Source organism: Sus scrofa, chromosome 14 (assembly GCF_054392235.1).
Source record: "Sus scrofa isolate SSC_HxYL_T2T_F1_AM1 chromosome 14, Sscrofa_HxYL_maternal_Yorkshire_Landrace_v2.0, whole genome shotgun sequence".
NCBI lineage: Eukaryota > Metazoa > Chordata > Mammalia > Artiodactyla > Suidae > Sus > Sus scrofa.
The window spans coordinates 92,988,298-93,009,888 of record NC_139396.1 but is presented as its reverse complement, the minus strand read 5'-3'; the positions used below and the strand labels follow the sequence as shown (position 1 = coordinate 93,009,888).

Sequence of the window (21,591 nt, the reverse complement as noted above, 5' to 3'; positions counted from 1 at the left end):
GTGTATATGTACCACATTTTCTTTATCCACTCCTCTGTCGATGGACATTTAAGTTGTTTTCATGTCTTGGCTATTGCAAACAGTGCTGCAATGAACATTGTAGTACATGTGTCTTTGCGAGTGGTGGTTTTCTCTGGATAGATGCCCAGGAGTGGGAATGCTGGATCAAATGGTAGTTCTAGTTTTAGTTTTCTGAGGAATCTCCATACTGTTTTCCACCAACAGTGGTTGCACCAATTTGCAATCCCACCAACAGTGTAATAGGGTTCCTTTTTCTCCACACCCTCTCCAGCACTTATTGTTTGTAGACTTTTTGATGATGGCCATTCTGGCTGGTGTAAGGTGGTACCTCAGAGTGGTTTTGATTTGTGTTTCTCTAATAATGAGTGATGTTAAACATATTTTCATGTGTTTTCAGTCCATCCGTAAGTACCATATAGTCTTAATCCTTTTGTCAGACGATGAACATTTAGGTCGTTTTCCATGTCTTCGCTATTGTGAATCCTGTTTACTTTAAAAAATGTTTCGTGGAGTTCCCGTTGTGGCGCAGTGGTTAACAAATCCGACTAGGAACCATGAGGTTGAGGGTTCGGTCCCTGCCCTTGCTCAGTGGGTTAACGATCCGGCGTTGCCGTGAGCTGTGGTGTAGGCTGCAGACGCGGCTCGGATCCTGCGTTGCTGTGGCTCTGGCGTAGGCTGGTGGCTACAGCTCTGATTCGACCCCTAGCCTGGGAACCTCCATATGCCGAGGGAGCAGCCCCAGAAATGGCAAAAAGACAAAAAAAAAAAAAAGTTTCTTAATGTTGATATTTTAAAAATGTAGCTATCAAAATATTTTAAATTGTGTGTAGTGGTTCATGTTAGTTTTTAGTTGAGCAGTGCTGAGCTAAACTTCTTCTTTGTCTTATCCCACAGAGAGCTCTGGAGAGTGAATCATTGTGGAGTTGTTCCCCCTTGAAGTGAGGGAGCCAACCTTTTGTGTCCCAGGATCAGTTAGTCACTGGCTAGAGGCATAATTCTTATTACCCACCTCAAGGCATAATTTCTGAGCATAATATAGTTTTGAATATTTGGGAGATTCTTCCATAGATTTGACCATAGATCTGCTGTGTGCCATATTGGATTGGATTAAAGGCCACTATACAGGTGATAAGTCCTAAAGGATAGAATTTACCAAACTCCAGTGGTTTGCCTGTGTAATATTTTATTACTTAGTTGTCTATCTTTCTTGGGCAGTTAAGCATGAAACTCATTACACAGAAATTGTATCATTTTGCATACCTGTATTGAAGCTTTTTTTTTTTTTTGAGTGTCCTAAGCCAAGACAACTATCAATAGTTGTGATTTATCTTGAAAGAGCCTTCTAGTTTATGTGTCCCAAGGAGAATATTATGATTAAAAGCTAAACTACTCTTTCATGCCTTTTGGCTCAATGTGATTATCATAAAGTCATTAGAAGTTGGTGTACAGACAGTAAGGACAGTGATGGGTTTGGGATAGAATCAATTCTTTGGCATTCAAGAAAAGGGACAAAGCCCAGAAAAAAAAAATTCTGAGAGCCATAGATAAAAATTCCTTTGTTTTTCAGCCCAGTTGTAATCATGCATACAATCGGGACAGAAAAGAAGCAAGTTTAGGTAATGCTGATTAAGGCTTGGAGTACATGAAAGAGAAAACATTCCATAGTTTATCTTCTCTTTTCACCCTCTTGAGATCAGACTATGAGAAGGAGAACAGATGCAATCCTTCCTATCTTTTTAATTTTTTTTATTATTTTCCCTAATCCTTCCTATTTACATCAAGTGATAGAATGAGAGAAATATTCCCTGGAATATCTCAGAATTTTTAAAAATGATTTCAGAAACATTTATTAAAGGCTGAAAAAAGGACAAAACATCGACAGAAATGGAGAATGTTAGATTGTGAAGAAAATCAAGATTAGATAAGGAATACTAATGGTAGGTTTTTTGTTTTTGTTTTGCTGGCTACTTAATATATTTACTATATTAACCAAACTAAATATACATAGTACTCTGCATCAGATACTTTGTATTTTACTTTAAAAAGTTCTAATCTATGACTTCAAGAATTTAAAGTGATGGAACTTGAAGTAACTGATCCTGGGACACAAAAGCTTAGCTCCCTTCCCTTAAGGGGAGACAATTCTGGAACGATTCATTCTCCAGAGCTCCCTGTGGGATCAGGCAGAGATGGTTTAGCTAAATACTGTCCAATAGAAAAATAATGGGAGCTGCTATATACAGCTTAAAATATTTTGGTAGCCACATTTTTAAGGAAAATTTTAGGAAATTAAATGAGAATAATCATATAAATGAAGAAATTCAAAATGTTATAGTAGCTTTAAATATGAAATAGTTAATAGAGCACATAATAGTGGTGGAATGGTCCTAATGAAGATGCTTAATTGATAATTATTTTAGGAGAAGTCGAACTTTGATTCAGATAAAAAATTTTGGAGAAAAAATAAACACATCATAAAAAAAATCAAATAATGTAGAAGAGTTTGTGATGAACAGCCACAATCTCCTATCCTACTCCTTGCTACCCTCAGTTTGAAACCCTAGAGAAAACCTCCTTTCTTTACTTTCAGTCCCATGCCTTGGAGGAAGCCCTTTCTTTTTTTTTTTTTTTTTTTTTTTTGATGCGCTTGCATCATGGGGAAATTCCTGGGTCACGTATTGAACATGTACTACAGCAGTGGCTCAAGCCATAGCAGAGAGAACAATGGATCCTTAACCCTCTGTGCCACCAGGGAACTCCAAGTTTTCTTGATTTTAGATCTTTGGGTGGTTACTCTGTAACTTTGTTATTTGTTTATAACTCTTTCCCTTTACTTATCAACTTAAGTCATTTACTTGCTTTTATGAGATGTAAAAACTTTTATCCATCTATGCAACCTCTTAAACCTTACCTTTTCTTCTACCGTTTGATACTTTGATATTATTTTTACTTGTGCTATTATCTTCCTTTTTCATAGTCTATCACCTTTTTTTTTTTTTTTTGTGGGTGGTGAGAATTACCAGCACCCATTCCATTCCCTCTGTCTCTACTTCTACATTCCACCTTTCATCTCCTACTTTCTGTCACTTGTCATTTTGCTCTTATATTGTTGACTTTGTTAACATTTTAATTCTGATATTCACTCTTGAGAAATCATCTGCATTTGTCCATTAGTTGATAGTAAAAGCTGAAAACCAATGCACAACATTAATGTTATTGAGATTCTATGCATTTTATTCACTACATGATAAAGCAGTATGCTAAAATTGTATCTCTTTCTCCAAGGGTCCAATGTCACAACCCCTGGGCCAATCAAAGGGAAAATGATTCTAGGATCAAGGTCAAATGGATTTTCTTTTCAATTACTTAAAATTATGCTACCATTTGGTCTAGTTCTTATTTTGATTATGTATATATATAGTTTTCTCTGGAGATTGTCAATGTCTTTACCACATTTTAAAGTTTAAATGCTTAGGACTGAAAGAGAGACTAACACTTTATGGAATCCTCCTTTCTGTTCCCCCTCTCCCCCACAGATATCCCTTCTGAAACCCTTTGTCTTTCTTTCAACAATGTATCACTTGGTTATCATCTCCAAACATCTCAGGATTAGGCACACCATGTCCTTTATTCCACATATTTCTCTTTTTGGCACTCTCCCTCTTTCTTGCCACAAAACAGCTGTGAACCTCTTTCCTGCATGTCAGAATAAGTAGGGCTTTACTCTGGAATTCAGTAACACACCAGATGCTTCAGTTCTCCCCAGATGGTTTTCTCAATTGGTGTGGATAAAAAAGCCCTCTTTTTATGACTTGGGGGTAACTCTTGAACTGCCTGTTATTTTGCAAATAGCAATAGAGAATGGGGCAGGGAGCATAGCTTTTCATATACAGGAATTCAGTTAATTACCTAGTGTTCAGACCGCTGCTCATTTCTGCCTTATATCACACCTCCAAGCTAAAGCCTCTTTGGATTCCAACAGGCAGAGTGACTCCAGTATTCTCAGCAGACTCCTCATGGCATATTCTAGACTGTACGTTTCTCTTTTCATCTGTCAAATCCTTCCATCAGCTCTCCGTCATCCAGAAGGTACTCAACTACTGTTGACTCCTCTTAACAATCATAAGTTTTTATTCATTTTTTGTACTTTTAAATTTCCATTTCAATGAGGTTTGGAAAAAGACCTGGTTAAATAAGAGTGCTTAGGGTACCATCTGGAAAAAATGAAGGGACCTAATGGACCTCTCAGTTGAGGGAATGGTCTGAGCCAAGTTAAGTTAATAGAGTTAATAGGTATATGGTAAATAGTTGACCTGAAATAGAGAGTTAATTAGGTGAAACTAAACAACTCAGAGCTAGTTGAGTCAGAGTTGAATTCACCTTAAAACAGAAAAGACTGTATTTGATACCATAGAGTTCAGGGAACAGCTGTAAATTCTTAAGCAGTTAAGTATCATAAATATAATTTAGCAAGCTAAGTTTCATTACTAAGAAGTGTTAAACTTCTGAAGGCCAAGTTTCTATTAAAAACAAATAGTTCTCTATTTTTACATTTCTGGTTTAATATTAAGCATTGAGTTTAAGAGTTTATTTGACCTAAGTGAACAGATGAATAATTGAAAGTATTTGGGAATTTATTTAACTGTTTTAAATAGTCACATAACAAGTAGAGAGGAGGCAATATTGTGTAGTGGTTAAGATCTTCCCCTACCTCCTCTACTATAATTGTATTAAATCTAAAGTTTTTGTTCCATGAATGACACATGGTAAGCTTTTAATAATCGGTAATTTTTGTAATAGTGCTTCCTTACACTAATCTAGTTTCTTGCTTTTCAAAACACCTTCATATTTGTCAATGGCATCATCTTTACACAGTCTTTGTGAAGAAATAGGATAGATATTAATACCCTAATTTTATGAGTCAGAGTTGAGAGAGAAAAATAAATATGTCAAATATCACACAATTCTTTATTTTTGATTTTTAATTTTAATTAAAAAATTTTTTACAGTTGTGGTCTTCCCCGGTGGCCTAGTGGTTAAGGATTTGACCTTGTCACTGCTGGCGTGCAGATTCAACCTCTGGCCCAGGAACTTCCACATGGTCCAGGAACAGCAAAAAAAAAAAAAAAAAAACTAAGGTTGCATCTGTGTTACATGGAAGTTCCTGGACTAGGGGTCAAACCGGAGCTGTAGCTACTGGCCTACACCATAGCCACAGCTGGATCCGAGTTGCATCTTTGACTTACACTGGATTGCAGCTTGCAACAAGCAATGCTGGATCCTTAACCCTCTGAGTGAGGCCAGGGATCAAACCTGTATCTTCACGGACACTATGTTGGGTTCTTAAACTGCTGAGACACAATGTGAACTCCCTCACACAATTCTTTAAAGTGTTTTAAACAATATTACGATTTTGATAGATTCTGTGGATTGGCCCACTTGACCAATCTTGTTCCTTTCTAGTGTGCCCTCTTCAGAGGTTAGAAAAATAAAAACTACATCTCCTAGGCTCTTTTGCAGCTAGGAATGTGGCCCAATCTCTGCCAAAAATAGACACACCAGTGAGACTTGGAGGGATGAAGTAAGGAACACAAGAGTGTTCATATGTGGAGAAATAGGCTCTTCTTGAAGTCCAGGGGCAACATTTTGTTTTTCTAAGTAGTCTTGGCAGAGGTTCTCCAGTCTGGTTCCTAGCATCTTGGATATTGAGTGATGGGTTGTGGCAGTAGTGAGATTTCCACTAAAATAAGAACTATGGTGTATTGAAATTTTTTCTTGGTTGATGTTCCTGCCTGAGGAGCATTCAAACCTGGATTTTCTAGACCTTATGGAAATTGTGCAAATAACCTGTTAGCCCAGAACAAATTGCCTTCCTGTTAAATTAGCTAGAGCGGATTCCATTATCTGAAACTATGATTCCTGCCAGATGCACCTGCTAAGATGAGTTTTGTCTCTTAGACACATACATTCACTGAGATCATGAAGCTAAAATGTAGAATCAGAACTATTTTCACATTTATAATGAAGAATAAAATTATTATGCAGAACGAGGTATACCCATTCAGCTGGTATGTTTTCTCATTGTAAATAGACCAATATTGAAAACGTAAATAATAACCAGAAGCTTAGCATGGAAATAGAACAAAGGAAGTGGCTTAAATTGAATGTTTAATGGTATAAAGTTAAGAAATCATCAGGTTAATCTATTTATAGAGATAATCTTACCAATTGGGTTATAATATTTAAAATTTATTATGTAAAGCTTTTATTCTGTTGGAAAATATTTAGATAGGTATCACCAATTTTTTTTGTAATTTTCTTTTTTCCATGGTTGACACAATCTCTTTTTGATTGGCAGTGTTTTTCTTTAGACATGCTAACACTTTTAATTAATTTGTAGTCAAGGTTAGTCATGGTCTGTTGCCTGGGATCCTTTCTGCTTCCTTCTTTTTTTTTGTGTTTTCATATTTTAAGGCTGCACTTGTGGCATATGAAGGTTCCCAGGCTAGGGATCAAATAGGAGCTGTAGCTGCTGGCCTATGCCAGAGCCACAGCAATGCAGGATCTGAGCTGCATCTGCAACCTACACCACGGTTCATGGCAACGCCCAACCTTAACCCACTGAGCAAGGGCAGGGATTGAACCTGCATCCTCATGGATGTTAGTTAGGTTTGTGAACCACTGAGCCACAATGGGAACTCCCATTCTGCCTCTTAAGATGAGTGCTTATTTGACTCTAGCAACATAGTTCGTCACTATAATGTTCTTGGATGTGAGAAGAAAATTTCTTTCTCTCTTGGGCATATTTCTCCTCTGATCCATGTGTATTCGATGACTACAGAGTTTAATTCCCCGAGGGTAATATTCCATATTTTCAAATGCCATTCCTCAAATATTATGACTAAGTAGGAAGTAGGTCTCTTAACATGCAGACTTTTATTATTTCTCCCACACCAATGTGAGATACTTTGGGTTAGAGACTCTTTGAGTTAAATAATAGTAATATTTTAAGAGGATTGTAAATGTTCAGTTTTAGCTAGTCACCCAAGGTTTATCTCTAGAATCAGAGCTTATTAGCTTATTCCTAACAAAAATATTAAGAAGGCTGGATTGACTTCAAAATACCAGGATATTATACCAGTGAATATGTATGAACTAGATAAAATGAATTAAAATTTCCATATAATAAAATTAGACAAAATATAAGTCTGAGGAGTTTAGTTATGAAGAATTTTAGGAGTAATGTGTCTGAATATCTGAGGGGTCATTACGGAGAGAAAGTAGGTACTGAAGTTAGTTGAAGAGCCCGCCCTTTATAGTAAATCTGTTTTTATCACACACATACCCACCCACTCACACAGCATATTAATATCATGCTCAAATTGTAGTCATGGTCATATGATAAAACCATGAGGCAAGGCAGTATCCCCAAATGAGTGAAAATTTAGTATCACAGAACAAGGGAAGTTCCTGGCAGTATGGGGGGATGAGTACTAAAGAAAACGGAGTTAAAAAAGAACCAGAGAAAAAATTTTTAATGAAGGCTATTTAAAAGTAGTAATGCATTAAATTTGAAACTTCTATTCTAAATTGGGTTATAGATATGGCCAGTCTGGTCTAACTACTAACAACTAGAAAAAACTATAAGAGATTTTGAAATGTGGAATGATTGTACTTAAATATGCATGGATGGGAAACATCAAAGCAATTTTTAAGGCGATTCCATTGTGACTCAGTAGATTAAGGAACCAACATAAGTCTCTGCGAGGATGTGGGTTCGATCTCTGGCCTTGCTCAGTGGGTTAAGGATCTGGTGTTTTGGCAAACTGTGGATGTGGCTCAGATTCCATGTTGCCATGGATGTGTTGTAGGCCACAGCTGAAGCTCTGATTCAATCCCCTAGCCCCAGAACTTCTGTATGTCATAGGTGTGGTTGTAAAAAAAAAAAAAACCCAAAAATTAATTTTTGAGTTGTTAGTTTGTATTCTTGGATATTTATTCTTACCCTTTATTTGTGCAAATACATTGAAAAATGATATTTACTTCTTACTTTTCTTATCTTTTTGATTCTAGAGGCTTTTGATGAGATTTACTATTTTATCTTTCTCACCAAATATTTTCAACCTATAGTGACAACTTGTTTTCTCCTTATTTGCTTCACTCTCCTCTCTATATTCCAAAAGTTTTCATTGCTCCTTTTTTGACTGATATTTTTGAACTGTCTTTTCTTCCTTAGCCTATGGCATTTCCTAGTTCAGTAAGTATTGGTTTCAACCATCTCTGGAGAGAGGCATTTGGAATTGAGTCATATTGATAACCCACTGCCTAAACTTTTAAAATTGTTGCTGGTAGCAAGGGCTTGGTGATGGACTGAGATGGGAAAGTGTGGAAACTTCATAGTTAACAAATTGTTATGGAATTTCCATGGGAATGGCTTTGATAATAAAAAAATATAAAATATTAATATGGCAGCAAGAACACTTTGGCCTTTTAAGAACTCTGTTTAACTGGTTCTTTTCTCAGGGAACCAAAGGCTTTCACTTGTTTTCCTTATTGTGTTTCCATAATATTTTTATTTGCATAATGAGATCAATACTGAAAAATTGTGTGACTTGCTCAGAATCTCATTGAAAGTTAGTGAACAGGCTAGGTGAGTTGACTTTTTGACCCTGTAGTATAGTTCCTCACTATTACACTTTGGAGGTGAGATGGAAATTGATAACTCCTCGTGTATCATACTAGGAACGTTATTTGGAGCTGGCTAAACTTTCCGTTTCACAGAGGCATATGGAAAATTCCTGAGATACTAAAATTATTGGATATATAAATATTGTAGCCAAAATAATCCTGGGTCAAATTTTATGCTTTTAAGGGGTAGATTAGACTTAACGTTGTTTGGGGTTTTCAGGCAAGGTCCACACATTTAGCTTAGGACATGGAAGCCAACTAAAGATTTTATGAGAAAGAATTGGCTTTTTATTTTTTAAAAAATTTTTGTTTGTTTATTCATTTTTTCTTTTAGTGCCACTCCCATGGCATTTGGATGCTCCTGAGCTAGGGGTCGAATCAGAGCTGTAGCTGCTGCTCTACTCCACAGCCACAGCAACACCAGATCCAAGCTGTGCTGTGACCTACACTACAGCTCACCGAGTGGGGTCAGGGATTGAACCTGGGTCCTCATGGATACTAGTCAGATTTGTTTCCACTGAGCCATGATGGGAACACCAAGAACTGGCTTTTTAGAGCCACACTTATGTACATCAAAATGGAGACACCTGTTAATTGCGTGGAATTTTTTTTTTTTTTGGTGATGTGCTTGAGTTTTGTTTTTTTTTAATTGATTAGGAATGCTCATTTATCTCAGATAAGAAGTTGGCAAACCTTTTCTGTAAAAGTCCCATGAGGCCCCAATAGTAAAGATTTTGGGTTTCTGGGCCATATGCTATATGTCACAGCTACTTGACTCTTGTCTTTGAAGTGGTAAAGCAGCCATAGATAAACATAGACAGCAAAGAAAAAAAGCATGGATATATTCTAATAAAACATATGTACAATGAAATTTCAATTGATATTATTTTCACATCATAAAATGTTATTCTTTTTTTTAATTTTTTTTCTCTAACCACTAAAAAATGTAAAAACCATTCTTAGCTTGTGGGTTGTACATAGACAGAGCAGGCTGGATTTGACCTGTTTTTCCATAGTTCTCCCACCCTGTCTTAGATGAAAGAACTGAGAGTTAAAGGAATTACAAAAATATTTCACCTTTTTCTTGTTAAAAATCCCAAGTTTCTCAGACTACATTTATCATTGGTGGGAAAGGTAAGATGAAAAATAGTTTTTGTTGCTGTTAATTTTTGTGCAAAAGATAAGTAATTTTTATAGCTCAAAATTTGTATTTTAACTACATAGTGAGCTCTATAGTATTTTGAGGGATTTCAAAGCAAGGTGAATTCTGCTCAGGATTTAGCTGTAGTATTGTAAATAGGAGTTTTCAACATCCTTTCCTCCCACTCTTGTGATGATTTCGATACTCTTTTCATGGGGACAAGTTAGTTGTGGTTGAAAATACTACTTTTCTATAATAACTATTCAATGTACATAACAGTTATGATAGTGACAATTTCCAATACACTTACATATATATTCATTCTCTTTTATCTCCTGTATAGATAAGATTTTGGTCCTTTGCTTTTGACTGCTAAAAAAGTACCTGTCCTTACAAAAGTGAAAAAATAACTTGTACATATGGCCTTTCTAAAATGCTTGTACATTTAAAATTGTTTTAATAATTTAGATTATATTTATGATAGAAAATCTTTTTATGTGCATATTGGCCATTTATCTTTCTTGGGAAAAATGTCTATTTAGATCCTTTATCCATTTAAAAGTTGGATTTTTAAAAATTATTTTTGAGTTGTAAGATTTTTTTAATAGATTCTAGGTATAAGTCTCTTGTCAGATATCATTTACAAATATTTTCTCCCATCCTGTGGTTTGTCTTTTTACTTTCTTGATGTGTTTTGAAGTCCAAAAGTTTAAAAAAAGAAAAACTGCTTTACTGAGGTGTTACTAATGTATAAAGCTATGATATTTAATGTATACAGCTTGATATGTTTGAAAATAAGGGTGCACCTGTGAAACAATCATCACAATCAATGTCATAAACTTACCCATCACCTAAAAACATTTCCTCCCGCCCCCTTTCTATTTGCTTTTCATTTTCCTCCTTTCGTGGTAAGAGCACTTAATGTAAAATCAACCCTTTTAGCAAAATTTAAGTGTACAATACAGTATTGTTAATCATAGGCCTATGTTGTAGAGTACACATTCAGAACTTTTTTATCTTGCGCAACTGAAACTTTGTACCTTTCTACCAACATCTCCCCTTTACCCACTTCCTCATGCCTCTGGCAATCACCATTCTACTCTCTGCTTCTATGAGTTCAGCTATTTTAGATTCCACATGTAAATGAGATCATGCAGAATTTGTCTTTCTGGGTCTGGCTTATTTCACTCAGCAAAATGCCCTCGAGGTCCATCCGTGGTATTGCAGGTGGCAGGGTTTCCTTTTTTTTTTTTTTTTCAGGCTGAATAATACTCTGTTGTATGTATATACCACATTTTCTTTATCCATTTATTCATTAATGGACATTTAGGTTGCGTTACCTTTGTTATTGTGAGTAATGCTGCAGTGAATATGGGAGTGCAGGTACCTCTGTGAGATCTGTACTTAAATTCCTTTCATTATATACCCAGATGTAGGATTGCTGGAAAACAATAATTCAATTTATGCATTTTTGAGGAACCTCCATATTGTTTTCCATAGCAGCTGTACCAATTTAGATTCCCATCAGCAAGAGATGGGAGTATGTAACACTTGCTTTTCTCCACAACACTTGTTGTCCTTTGATTTTTTGATAACAGCCATCTTGACAGGTGCCAAGTGACAATGCATTGTGGTTTTGATTTGCATTTCCCCAGTGATTAGTGATGTTGAGTACTTTTTCCTATACCCTTGAGCTGTTTGTATGTCTTCTCTGGAGAAATGTCTCTTAAGGTTCTTTGCCCATTTTTAAACTGGGTTATTTGGGTTTTTTGCTATTGAGTTTTTGTTGTTGTTGTTGTTTGATATTAACCCCTTATCAAATATATGGTCTGCTAAAAATCTCTCCTGTTCCATAGGTTGTCTTTTCATTGTGTGTGTGTGTGTTTTTCGGTTTTTTTTTTTTTTCTTTCTTTCTGTTTTTAGGGCTGCGCTTGCAGCATGTGGAAGTTTCCAGGTTAGGGGTCAAATTGGAGTTTCAGCTGCAGGCTTAGGCCACAGCCACAGCAATGCAGGGTCTGAGCAGCCTGAAACCTATACCACAACTCATGGCAATGCTGAATACTTAACGCATTGAGTGAGGCCAGGGATTGAACCCACATCCTCATGGATACTATTGGGATTTTTTTACTGGTGAGCCATAATGGGAACTCCGGTCTTTTCATCTTGTTAACTATTTTCTTTGTTTTGCAGAGGCTTTTTAGTTTGATGTAATTCCACTTTTTGGTCCAATGTAATTCCACTTATTTTTTGACTGTGCTTTGGTTGTCATATCTAATAAATGGTTTCCCAATCCAATGTCTAGAAGGTTTTACTCTATTTACCTTTACAGTTTTATTGTTTCAGGTTTTACATTTAAATATTATCTCGGGGAGTTCCCGTTGTGGCGCAGTGGTTAACGAATCCGACTAGGAACCATGAGGTTGCAGGTTCGATCCCTGCCCTTGCTCAGTGGGTTAACGATCCGGTGTTGCCATGAGCTGTGGTGTAGGTCGCAGATGTGGCTCGGATCCTGCTTTGCTGTGGCTCTGGCGTAGGCTGGCAGCTACAGCTCCGATTAGACCCATAGCCTGGGAATCTCCATATGCCGCGGGAGCGGCCCCAGAAATGGCAAAAAGACAAAAAAAAAAAAAAAGAGATGCAACTTGGATCTGGCGTTGCTGTGCCTGTGGTGTATCTTCTAGCAGCAGCTCCAGTTTGACCCCTAGCCGGGGAACTTCCATATGCCTCAGTTGTGTTCCTAAAAAAAAAAAAGGAAAAAAAAATTATCTCCAATACATTTTTGTGCTGCTTGTTGACTTTATATTTTGAGTATGTGCAATTAACCACTTTGACTTCTCGTGAGTTTTATTTGAGCTAAGACTATATAATTGGACCCTAAAATCATATCATTTCTGTCATTTCTATGTAATGAACACTTCAGTTGCAATTGGGAAAAGTTCTACCTTGTTGATTTTTAGCAATACTGCTCTGAATGAGGTAGTATTTGAAAGAATATATTTTTTAGACATTATTTCTTTGATCACAGCTGGGGGACTCAAATTTTTAGAACAGTGAAGGATCACTTTTACTTAAACTTATGAATGGGGATTTGTTAAGATTGGTTATAAATGAGAACTGGTGGTCTTATTTATTTATTTTTTTTGGCCACACCTGTGGCATTTGGAAGTTCCCTGGCCAGGGACTGAATCTGTATCACAGCAATGACTTGAGCCACTGTAGTGACAACACCAAATCCTTAACCCACTGTGCCACAATGGAAATCCTGGTGATCTTATTTTAAAATGACCAAGCAGTGCCCGTATGTAGTCACGTCACTCGTATTTTTCATTTCCTCATCATAATAACTTTTTGAATTTTAAAGGTTTATTCCTTTTAGGTGTGCCTGATGATTTGATATATATTTAAATAGTGAACTGATTACCACATAAGTAGTTAACATCAGTAACCTCACACAGTTAATTTTTTTCTTATATTTGTCTTTATCTGACTTATTTCACTTAGCAAAATGTCTTTAGGATCCTTCCATGTTACTGCAAATGTCAGCATTTCCTTTTATCGTGGCTAAAAAATACTCTCACATTTAATGTATGTATACCATGTTTTCTTCATTCATCCATCAGTGGGCACTTAGGTTGTTTTCATGTCTTTGCTACTGTAAATAATGCTTCAGTGGACATGGGGTTGTAAATATGTTTTCGGGTTAGTGTTTTTGTTTACTTCGGATAAATACCCAGAAATGGGTATTATATGTATTTCTAATTTTAATTTTTTTGAGGAATGTCCATAATCTTTTGCATAGTGGTTGGATCAATTTATATTTCCACCAACCATGCACAGGGGTCCCCTTTATTCTCATACATAATTCATTTTTAAAAAATTAAATTTTCCTAATGTGCTATTTTATTTTACTGTTTTCTTCGAGTTTTATTGAGATATAATTGACATATAGCACTGTGTAACTTTTTTTTTTTTTTTTTGTCTTTTTGCTATTTCTTGGGCCGCTCCTGCGGCATATGGAGGTTCCCAGGCAAGGGGTTGAATTGGAGCTGTAGCCACCGACCTACGCCAGGGCCACAGCAACGCGGGATCCGAGCCGCGTCTGCAACCTACACCACAGCTCACGGCAACGCCAGATCGTTAACCCACTGAGCAAGGGCAGGGACCGAACCCGCAACCTCATGGTTCCTAGTCGGATTCGTTAACCACTGCGCCACGACGGGAACTCCTAGCACTGTGTAACTTTAAGGCGTACAGCATAATTACCTGACTTAACATCATGAAATGATTATCGCAATAAGTTTAGTGAACTTCCATTTCATATATAGACAATATTTAAGAAAAAATGCTTCCTTGTGATGAGAACTCTAAGGATATATGCTCACTAATTTTCACATATAACATAGAGCAGTAATTGGTTTTTTTCTCATGTTTAAAAGTTTTGTGGAAGTATAGTTGATTTACACAGTGTTATAATTTTGGCTGTACAACACAGTGATTCAGTTATACGTGTACACATATCCATTCTCTTTCAGATTCTTTTCCTGCATAGATCATCACAGAATATTGGGTAGCGTTCTCTGTGATATACAGCAGGTCCCCGTTGGCCAATCATTTCATATACCACAATGTGCATATGCCAGTTCCAAACCCCCAGTCCATTCCTCCCACCCCCAATCTGTCCCCTGTGGTAACCATAAGCTTGTTATCAAAGTCTGTGAGTCTGTTTCTGTTCTGCAGATAAGTTCATTTGTATCTTTTTTTTAAAATTTCTCATATAAGTGATATTATATGATGTTTGGCTTTCACTGTTTAACTTCATTTAGTATGATAATCTCTAGGTCCATCCATGTTGCTAAATATGGCATTATTTCATTCTTTTTTTAAGACTGAGTAATAGTCAGTGATAGTATATATGTACCAGTCAGTAATTATATATATAAGCAGTAATTATATATATATTCAATAATAGTATATATGTACTACATATTCTTTTTTTTTTAAATTTTTTTTTTATTTTCCCACTGTACAGCAAGGGGGTCAGGTTATCCTTACATGTATACATTGCAATTACAGTTTTTCCCCCACCCTTTCTTCTGTTGCAACATGAGTATCTAGACATAGTTCTCAATGCTATTCAGCAGGATCTCCTTGTAAATCTATTCTAGGTTGTGTCTGATAACCCCAAGCTCCCGATCCCTCCCACTCCCTCCCCCTCCCATCAGGCAACCGCAAGTCTCTTCTCTAAGTCCATGATTTTCTTTTCTGAGGAGATGTTCATTTGTGCTGGATATTAGATTCCAGTTATAAGTGATATCATATGGTATTTGTCTTTGTCTTTCTGGCTCATTTCACTCAGTATGAGAATCTCTAGTTCCATCCATATTGCTGCAAATGGCATTATGTCATTCTTTTCTATGGCTGAGTAGTATTCCATTGTGTATATATACCACATCTTCCAAATCCAATCCTCTGTCGATGGACATTTGGATTGTTTCCATGTCCTGGCTATTGTGAATAGTGCTGCAATGAACATGCAGGTGCATGTGTCTCTTTTAAGTAGAGTTTTGTCCGGATAGATGCCCAAGAGTGGGATTGTGGGGTCATGTGGAAGTTCTATGTATAGATTTCTAAGGTATCTCCAAACTGTTCTCCATAGTGGCTGTACCAGTTTCCATTCCCACCAGCAGTGCAGGAGGGTTCCCTTTTCTCCACAGCCCCTCCAGCACTTGTTATTTGTGGATTTATTAATGATGGCCATTCTGACTGGTGTGAGGTGGTATCTCATGGTAGTTTTGATTTGCATTTCTCTTATAATCAGCGATGTTGAGCATTTTTTCATGTGTTTGCTGGCCATCTGTATATCTTCTTTGGAGAAATGTCTACTCAGGTCTTTTGCCCATTTTTCCATTGATTGATTGGCTTTTTTGCTGTTGGGTTGTATAAGTTGTTTATATATTCTAGAGATTAAGCCCTTGTCAGTTGTATCATTTGAAATTATTTTCTCCCATTCTGTAAGTTGTCTTTTTGTTTTCTTTTGGGTTTCCTTGGCTGTGCAAAAATGTACAAGCTTTTTGCACAGCAAAGGAAACCATAAAAAAAGACAACCTACAGAATGGAAGAAAATAGTTTCAAATGATGCAACTGCATGTATCTTTTTGAATTATAATTTTCTCCATATAGATTTTGAGGAATGGGATTGCTGGATCATATGATAGTTCTATTTTTAGTTTTTTGAGCCACCTCTGTACTGTTTTCCATGGTGGCTGCACCAATTTACATTCCCACGAACAGAGTAGGAGGGTTCCCTTTTCTCTATACCCTTTCCAGCATTTGTTGTTTGCAAGACTTTTGGTGATGGCCATTCTGATTGGTGTGAGTTGTACCTCATAGTAGTTTTGATCTGCATTTCTCTAATAGTGAGAGTGAGCACCTTTTCATGTGCTTTCTTTGGTCATCTGTGTACCTTCTTTGGCGAAATGTCTATTTAGAACTTCTGCCCTGATATTAATTATACTTATCATGTTGTACATTAGATCCTTAGTACTTATTTTTCTTTAGAACTGGGAGTTTGTACCTTTTGATTACCTTCATCCAATTCCCTTTCCTCCCCTTCCTCACTTCTGGTAATCACAAATATGATATCCTTTTCTGTGAGTTAGTTTTTGTTTTTGAAGTATAGCTGACCTATAGTACTTTGTTAGTTGCTTTTAAACAATATAGTGACTTGCTATTTCTATGCATTATAATTACCAGAATGAGTCTGGTTATGATCAGTCACCATACGTACAAAGATGTTACATAGTTGTTGACTATATTCCTCACACTGTATATTTCAAACCCATGACTCATTTCTATTGCAACTGGAAGTTTGTACCTCTTTTTTTTTTTTTTTGTCTTATTTGTATTTTCTTGGGCCTCACCCTCAGCATGTGGAGGTTCCCAGGCTAGGGGTCTAATCAGCTGTAGCCGCCAGCCTATGCCAGAGCCACAGCAATGCGGGTTCCGAGCCGAGTCTGCAACCTACGCCACAGCTCATGGCAATGCCGGATCCTTAACCCACTGAGCAAAAGTTTGTACCTCTTAATCACCATTAATTATTTCTTTCCTCTCCCCTCTGGAAATCACCTTTTGGTCTCTAATTATTACTCTGTTTCTGTTTTGTTATGTTGTTGATTTGTTTTTTTTTTCCTAGATGCCATATATGTGAAATCATACAGTATTTCTCTTTATCCGTTTTACTTATTTCACTTAGAAAGATACCCTCTAGGTTCATCCATGCTGTTGAAAATGGCAAAATTTCATTCTTTTTTAAGGCTAAGTAATAGCTCATTGTGTGTTTGTGTGTGTGTGTGTGTGTGTGTGTGTGTATACACATCTTCTTTATTTAGCCATCTATTAGTTGCTTCCATATTTTGGCTGTTGTAGATAACAATGAACTTAGGGGTGCATATGTCTGTTTTTCTTTTTTACAAACATGTTTTTACTGAAGTATAGTTGATTTCAGTATTAGTTTCAGGTGTACAACAGTGATTCAAAATTTTTATACTCCATTTAAAGTTATTAAAAAAATTGGCTATATTCCCTCTGCTATACTGTATATCCTTGGAACTTACTTATTTTTGTACAAAGTAGTTTGTACTTCTAGTTCCCTCCCCCTATCTTGCCCCTCCTCCTTTCCCTCTCCCCAATGATAACCACTAGTTTGTTCTCTATATCTGCTAATCTGTTTCTGTTTTGTTATATACATTGTTTTATTTTTTAGATTTTACATATAAGTGATAACATACAGTGTTTGTCTTTCCCTGTCTTATTTCACTAAGCATAATATCCTCCAGGTCCATTCATGTTGTTACAAATGGTAAAAATTTATTTTTTGTGGGTGAGTTTAGTCTAATACATATGTGTGTGTGTCTGTGTGTATATATATGTACATATCATATCTTCTTTATCTGTTTATCTGTTGATGGACACTTAAGTTGTTTCCATATCTTGGCTATTACAGTTAATGCTGCTATGAACATTGGGGTACATGTGTCTTTTCAAAGTAGTTTTTTTTTTGTTTTGTTTTTAGGTATTTATGTAGGACTGGAATTTGCTGGGTTGTGTGGTAGTTATACTTTTAGTTTTTTGAGGAACTTCCATACTGTTTCCATGGTGGCTGCACCAATTTAGATTCCCACCAACAGTGTAGGAGGCTTCCCTTTTCTCCAAACCCTTTATAGAATTTGTTGTTTGTAGATTTTTTGATGATGGCTGTTCTGATTGGCGTGGGGTGGTACCTAATAGTAGTTTTGATTTGCCTTTCTCTAATAATTAGTGATGTTGAGCACCTTGTCATTGCCTGTTGGCCATCTGTGTGTTTTCTTTGGAAAAATGTCTACTTAGATCCTCTGCTCACTTTTCAATCTGTTTGTTTCTTTGTTTTTGTTGTTGTTGACGTGTATAGTTCTCTGTATAGTATGGATATTAACCCTTTATTGGATACATCTTCTGCAAATATCTTCTCTCATTCAATAGAGAGAATTTTATAGTTTTTACTTCACTGCCCATTGTCACTCTTTCATTCGATTTGTCCCATTTGTTTATTTTTGCTTGTGTTTCTCTTGCCTGAGGAGATATATCCAAAAACATATTACTAAGATCAATGTCAAAGAGCTTACTGCCTATATTTTCTTCTGGAAGTTTTATAGTTTCAGGACTTAAACTTAAGTCTTAAAGCCATTTTGAATTCATTTTTGTGCCTGGTATGAGAGCATAGTCCAGTTTGATTCTTTTGTATGTAGCTGTCTAGTTTTCTCAAAACCATTTATTGAAGAGGCTGTCTTTACCTCATTGTGTAGTCTTTCTTCTTTTGTCATAGATTAATTGCCCATATAAATGTGGGTTTATTTCTGGGGTCTCTATTCTGTTTCACTGTTCTGTGTATCTGTTTTGTGCCATGACAGTGTCATGCTGTTTTGATTATGGTATCTTTATTATAGTTTGAAATCAGGAAGCATGATAGCTCCAGCTTTGTTCTTTCTGTCAAGATTATTATTATTATTATTATTTTTTTGTCTTTTTGCTATTTCTTTGGGCCGCTTCCGTGGCATGTGGAGGTTCCCAGGTTAGGGGTCTAATCGGAGCTGTAGCCGCTGGCCCATGAGGTTGCGGGTTCGATCCCTGCCCTTGCTCAGTGGGTTAAGGATCCGGCGTTGCTGTGAGCTGTGGTGTAGGTCGCAGACGCGGCTCGGATCCTGTGTTGCTGTGGCTCTGGCGTAGGCTGGGGGCTACAGCTCCGATTCGACCCCTAGCCTGGGAACCTCCATATGCCACGGGAGCGGCCCAAAGAAATAGCAAAAAGACCAAAAATAAATAAATAAATAAATAAATCCATTTGGAGTTGATTTTTGTGTATGGTTTAAGATAGTGGTCCAGTTTCATTTTTTTTATTGCATGTATCTGTCCAGTTTTCTCAACACTATTTAAAAGACTGTCCCCTCTTCCTATTGCATGTACTTGGCTCCTTTGTTGTTGATTAATTGACTGCAGTGTATCTCTTTGTTCTTTATTCTGTATGATTAATGTATGTGTCTTTTTTTAATGCCAGTACCCTACTGTTTTATTTATTATAGCTTTGTAATACAATTTGATATCAGGACATGTGATTCTTCTAGTTTTGTTCCTTCCCAGGATTGCATTTTCTTTATGAGGTCTTATGCAGTTCTTTAGAAATTTTAGAATTGTTTTAGTTCTTTGAAAAATGACATATGTAAAGGTATTTTTAAATTTCTTTTTGACCTATTGGTTGTTCAATAGCATGTTTCTTAATCTCTGCATATTTGTGAATTATCCAGTTTTCCTCTTGTAGTTGATAGCTATTTTCATACCATTGTTGTCAGAAAAGATTCTGGATATGATTTCAGTCATTAAATTTACTATTAAGACTTGTTTTGTTGCCTAACATATGACTGATTCTGGAAAATGTTCACATATGTTTCTGCTCTGATTGGGTGAATTCCATTGCTCTGCCCTCAAGTTCATCAATCCATTTTTTTTTTTTGTCTTTTCTAGGGTTGCACCTGTGGCATATGGAGGTTCCCAGGCTAGGGGTCTAATTGGAGCTGTAGCCACTGGCCTATGCCAGAGCCACAGCAATGCCAGATCCGAGCCATGTCTGTGACCTACACCACAGCTCATGGCAACACCAGATCCTGAACCCACTGAGTGGGGCCAGGGATCGAAGCCACAACCTCATGGTTCCTAGTCAGATTCGTTTCCGCTGTGCCACGACGGGAACTCCTTTTTTGTCTTTTTTTTTCAATTCTTTTTTGCTTTGTCTAGTCTGCTATTATATTTTTTAAATAGTGTATTATTTTAGTTCACTTGTATTCTTCAGCTCTGTGACTTCTATTTGGGACTTTTTAATATTTTCTCTGTTGAGGTTCTCACTGTCTTGAGTTCAGAGAGTATCTTTATGATGATTACTTTGAATTCTTTATCAGGTAAATTACTTATCTTTTTTTTTCATTTGTTTCATTAAGGTTTTTTCCCCTTGTTTTATCATTTGGAACATATGCCTTGTTTCTACATTTTGCCTGACTCTTTGTTTTGGTTTCTACATGTTGGATGAAACAACCACCTCTCTTGGACTAAAGGAGTGGCCTCATGTAGGAGATAAACCTTATCCTTCAACCCTGCCCTAGCTTTTGGTTGTCTCTCAAACCTCTGATTGTCCAAATGGCCTATTTTATTTTTTGTGGCTCTCAGTGGTTCAGTGTGTGCCAACAATACCTATCAGTGTCCTGAGGGTGAGGAGCTCAGTCAGCACCTGGATTCAAGTTGATTGTATGCCAGACCCTCAGGCAGCAGCTTTTAAAGCCTGCAGATGTATACAGGACTGTAAGTGTAAGCCCCACTGGCCACCAGAATCAGGTAATCTTGGGGTATCCTCAGATGGGCAGCCACAACAAATGGGGCTCTGGATGAAATACATATGCTCCTTTCTGGGAGATAACTTGCAAGCTGTATCAAGGCAGAGAGAAAATGCAAAGATGGCATTCACTGGCCTATGTTCCTGAAGGGCATCTCTGTAGGCCTCTAGATGTGTGCCAAACCTGAAGCCTGTCTCTAGGCTGAACCTGCAGAAGAAACATGTGGGCCTTGTTCACAAGAAGACTGGGGATCTGTTTTAGTTTGTTGTCTGTACAGTGACTTGGGGGTGGTAGCCTGCCAAGAACTCTCACTCTGATTGTTGGAATCTTATGGGACCCAAGAACACAACCCCAACCCTCGCCCCTAGCCCCTTGTAAAGGTATCCCTGGATGGTAGCCACAAAAATCAAAGTAACACACATGGGAATAAGTTACCTTCTAGGAGATACCTGTGAGTTGGAGCAAGGCAGAGGGAGAGTGCAGAGACTGCAAATGTTGGCCTCCATTCCTTGAAAGTGCCTGTGTAGGACTCTAGTTATATGCCAAACAAGAAGGCTGCCCCTCAGGTTGAAGCTCCTAGACAAGCAAATTGGCCTCCTTCACAGGAAGACTAAAAGTGTGTTTCAGTCTGCTGTCTGGTATTGTGCTCTGGGGGTGGTGTCTGCTAAGAACTGCCTCTCTGATTGTTGCAGTACTGTGAAACCTAGGAATGCAAACCTACTGGCCTCCAGAGCCAGATAATCAAAGGGTGTACTCTGGGTGACAGCTATGAAAACCAGGGCACCAGGTTTAAAAACTGGGACACCAGTTGTATATAAAAGCTCCCCT

General features: G+C 37.1%; 1 protein-coding gene across 5 annotated transcripts in view; it reads left to right on the top strand.

Moving 5' to 3' along the window:
- Window positions 1-21,591, top strand: part of CTNNA3 (catenin alpha 3) — a 1,780,789-nt gene that overhangs the window by 156,267 nt on the left and 1,602,931 nt on the right. The window lies entirely within an intron of this gene.